Raw genomic sequence first — 4,744 nt, forward strand, 5'->3', positions numbered from 1 at the left:
ATATATATACACACTCATTTACCTATGCATGTTGGTATACATCAGTGATGTATATGCGTTTAGATACAACAATTTGCAAAAACTTAGACACCTTTATTACGTGTCTGTGCCCAGACCCAGAATTCAGGCCCCATGACCAACGAAAAAAGAAAGTGTTAATTCCCCTAAAGAAAATTACACAAGACATGACATGCACACAGTTTGGTATCAGGCTTCGTGGATAATCAGCAAAGTTCTTTCTGAGGGGACATTTCTAAGTATCCTGGGTGTTAAAAATATAAAGACCTTACCTGTCTGAAAAATAGTGACCAGAGAATTTGGTGTAGGGAGGCCACTATGGAAAGAGCTCGATAGATATATTCTAGTGATCACAAGGCAGTATGTATATTTGGGCATTGTTGGGGGGAGCTTGTGAGAAAGTTTGAATGCTGGAGCCAGTAAAGTATATTTTGAGGAGAAAAATTGAAAGGACTGTGATAGGATAGAGATGGAGTTAGAAAAGAGGCTAGTTTTCTAGCCAAAGTCAATGCATGGTAAGAGATTAGAATAAGAAGATGAAGAGAAACAAGCTGGTGGAGAAAGAAATCGATGGCTCGTTTTGATGTCATGCTTGAGATTCTGGAAAAAATAATGTCCATGTAGACAGGCGGATATGGCTGTAAGGAGATCACAGAACCAGTCAGAACTAAAGATTCATTCACAGTTGAGAATCACCAAATGTAAAGCTATATGGAGGATGAGACCATTAGGGATGGTGGTGAGACAGTAACTGAGGAGAAGAACAAGATTCCAGTGGGGGCATCAGAGACTGACTACAGAGAAGCCGGAGATAGGTGTTGTGCAAAATGGACAGCAAACAGGATCCAAGGGAGGCCAGAGAGAGGGTGTGGGTATGGAAGGACTCACTTTCATCTAACACTATGCTGTTGAGAGGGGATGTCAGCTAGGGAAAAAATGGGATGCTTTGTAGGAGAGAGGCCCTGAAAGGTATTAGAGATAGTGACTGTTGTTGTAACAGCAGACATTTTGGCCTAGTGAAGGAAGTGGAAGGCAAATTTGTTTGGTTTCTGGTATTGGTAGTAGGTAGGAAGTAAGAAGTTTTGATAGGAAACTTAAGCCCATCTCTGGAGGAGAGCAGATAGACAGGTATTGGGCAGAAGGGAATGCAAGAGAGAGGCAGGAGAAGGAACTTTACGAGTTTTTTTTATGCAGTTCAAAATAATGTGCTATTCTTTTTTTATTAATGTGTATTCATGATACGTAATAAGTTTCATTATGATGTTTTCAGAGAAGTATATCAGGTATTTACCCTCCCGACTACCCATACTATCCCTTCTCCTCCTTCCTGTTGGTTCCTTGCCTTTTCCCTAATAGTCTTCCTTCTACTTCCATGTCATTTTTTTTTTAAGATTCCGCAAATGAGAGAAAACACATGATACTGTCTTTCTGCTTCAGTAGTATTCATTTGTCCGTTGATGGGCAACTAGTCTGGTTCCATAACTTGGCTATAGGGAATTGTAAGCAAGGGTGTGCAGGTGTCTCTATTGTATAATTCCTATTGTTGGATTTATCCAGGTGTTTATCCAGGAGAGCTATTACTAGGTCATATGGCATTCCTATTTTCAGATTTTTCAGAAAGCTCTGATTTGATTTCCATTGTAGCTCCACTGTTTATATATTTTGTAAACTGTTTTGTACAGAGGAAAGAAGCTGATGGCTTGGGAAGGACCCAAAAGGAGAGTAGACAATGCAGCATTGCAGCTGTTTGTGGTATGAGAGTGATGCCACACCTCACCCCAACTGATGATACATCATTGAAAATACATGTGTAAGACACTCACTAAATTCAATTTGACAAAGGGAAAACAACCTCTCCCTCCCTCAAAAAAAAAAAAACCCTAGCAAATCAACCTGGTATATAAAACTCCTGCTGTAGACATTCGCAGTGCACTAATTCCCACATTCGGTACTAGGCTTGTAGGAAGTCATATCACCACATATAGATCAAATAGAATACTCTCCATTGCTTATTAGCAAAACATATTGAAGTGTTCAAATTTGAGTAGTAACTGGAAGTGGTAAAGGACTCAGTATATGAGAATGTTGTGGACTAACTCATCTTGTTAATGAAAGCAAATGTTCCCTGACTTCTCTAGATAAAAATATAAGAAGAAATTTCTCATTCATTTCTGATGCCTTTAGTGTTATTCCTCGTTAAAGAACTCTGGTGATTCTTGGAAAGCTAGCCACTGGTTTAATGTTTAGTCTCTGTTTCCCAATAAAGGAAAATCAAAATGTATATCACAGTATTATACTAGAAGTTAGGCTATAATTCTATGTCATTGCATTTGTTTATTTGAGATTTAGAAAATACTTTAAGACAAAAGGAAAGTGTAGTATATATCAAAAATGAAAAAAATATGAAAGAGGATTTTTTAAAACTCCTCAATTGGGCTAACTGAAATTCTTGTATTTCTTAATTCATCTATCCTTATTTTTTTTCTGCACAGTGTTTGGCCCCAACCTCCCCCTTGCTTTGCTTGTACACTTCCACATGAGCCACATCTCCAGCCCAGCTTTTTCCCAGTTATTTTTTAGAGATGAGTCTTTTGGACTTTTCTGCCTGGCTAGCTTCAAATCACAGTCCTCAGAGTTGTAGCCTCCTGTACGGCTAAGATTACAGGTATGAGCTACGAATGCCAAGCTCTTTTTAGTTTTTTATTGTCGTGGGAACTAAAGTATGACTTTGAGCAGGTAAGCATGCCATCGACCACTGAGCTACTACTACAGCACATATGATTTTTTTCCTAAGAAGTTATATAGAAGAGTTGGAAGGTGGCTTGGTGGTAGAGTGCTTGCTTGCCTTACATGCATGAGGCCCTAGATTCGATTCTTCAGCACCACATAAGCAGAAAAAGCTGGAAGTGGTGCTGGTGAGGGACGCATTCAGGCCCAGAGTTCAGGCCCCATAACTGACAAAAAAAAGCAAAGCAAAGGTTATTTTTACTGCTTTCTGAGATTTGCCAAAGAGTAGATGGGTCTGTTGGTAGAGTAGAGGGGTTTTACTTGTAGATCCATGGTTTCTGATTGATCTACAGCATTGCTAGCCTTTTGCCACTCCTACCACTTTTTCTTGTATTTAAGGATTGATTATAGATAGCAAAACACTCCAGATTAATTGATCAAACCCTAAAGCCAAAATTTACATTACTTATCAACCTTTCTCAAACATAGTTTCTAAGGTTATGCCTATTCCAAGGCATAATTGGACAGAAAAACATATTAATGAAATATTTTAATTCTCCAAGCTATTTTTCTTTACAAAAGTAACACATAGTCATTTGACATTAAAAAGCCCAGAGGTACAGCAAGAAAAAAAGCTCATTCTACCACTAGAGGCAATGAGACAGTGCTAATAGGTGACTAAAAGAAGGTCATGCAGAGAAATTTTGTGAACTTGGCTTTTTACTTCATACTATGGCTGTAACTTTTTGGGGTGTGCTATTTCAAAGCTTGTCTGTGCTCTTCCAACCACAGCCAAGTGGCCCTTCCCAGGCTCAGGCTAACCTGGCCAGTGTTTGACTTCTGTCCTTGGGGAATCTATTTCGCTGATCTCCACATAGGCTAGAGATGGAAGCAAAGTAGTGACCAAGTGACCATTTATCCAAGGAACTCATGGGTTATATAAAAAATAAAAAATATCATAAAAATAATAAAAGTGTGCTCTCTAAAGTTCTACTGAGTGAAAGTTAAAACAAACTTATTGATGGTGTTAAATCTGAATTTTTGAGCAACTTCTTCATATCAGAGGCTTTTCTGACATTGTCTAGTGGTGTCATTGTTTTTTTCCATTAGGCAATTGAAAGGAATGCAAACAGTGTGTGTAACAGGTCCAAGGCCACATAGCTGGAAAGGTAATACATTTCCATGTGTTTGAATCCCCATGCCCTTTCTAAGCGAATAACTGGCTTATTTCTAGTAAGGAAAGGAAAATGGTTTAGGTATTTTTGAGTGAAAACAAGATATTTTAGGGCTACCTGTTGAATTGATCGTATGAATGAAAACCATTTTAAATATTTGGCTGGACAAACTGTGAAAGGTGCTGAGTGTCTTCACTTTTCCCTCAACAACATAACATGGAAAAACTCCAAGCATGGTGCCCACTTAGTATTGACTAGAGTGTTAAGGGGTTGTGTTGAGAGATTGCCCTGGAAAGAGTGGGCTAAGGTTGAAATCACATTCCACCATGTATCGCACAATGTGGAGCAATGATGTAAACTTGTGTGTGCCTTGGTCCTCTCATGCACGGAGTCATGCAGTGAAATGCTCATTCAGGATATCTGAAACCGTGCTCTCACAAAGCAAATGCTTATAATGGTATCTGCTCATGATATTGGTATTGTTATTCCAATTTTGAATTACCCCCTTTCTAACATTACAGAGCCGGGGATTCTTACCTCAGTATTCAGAAGTCATTGGATACATTTCTCCAGACCATTTCTTGTTTTCCCCATCCCCATTCTTATATTGGGCCCATCTTATTTCTCTCACTACCTCTGCTAGTCTAGGATTGCCCAGGAAGGTCATGAGTCCCCACAGAACTTGAGAGAGATGGTGGCAACCATAATATGAGGTGCCTATAGGAGAAAGAGACCACCAAAGAAGAGGAATCAGCTCAGAAATGACTTTGGTTGGTTTGCAATGCTGGTTGGCCAACCAAAGACAAAGGAAGAAGCAGGAGGAA

This window comes from Dipodomys ordii, unplaced genomic scaffold (assembly GCF_000151885.1).
Source record: "Dipodomys ordii isolate 6190 unplaced genomic scaffold, Dord_2.0 Scaffold47, whole genome shotgun sequence".
Taxonomy (NCBI): Eukaryota; Metazoa; Chordata; class Mammalia; order Rodentia; family Heteromyidae; genus Dipodomys; species Dipodomys ordii.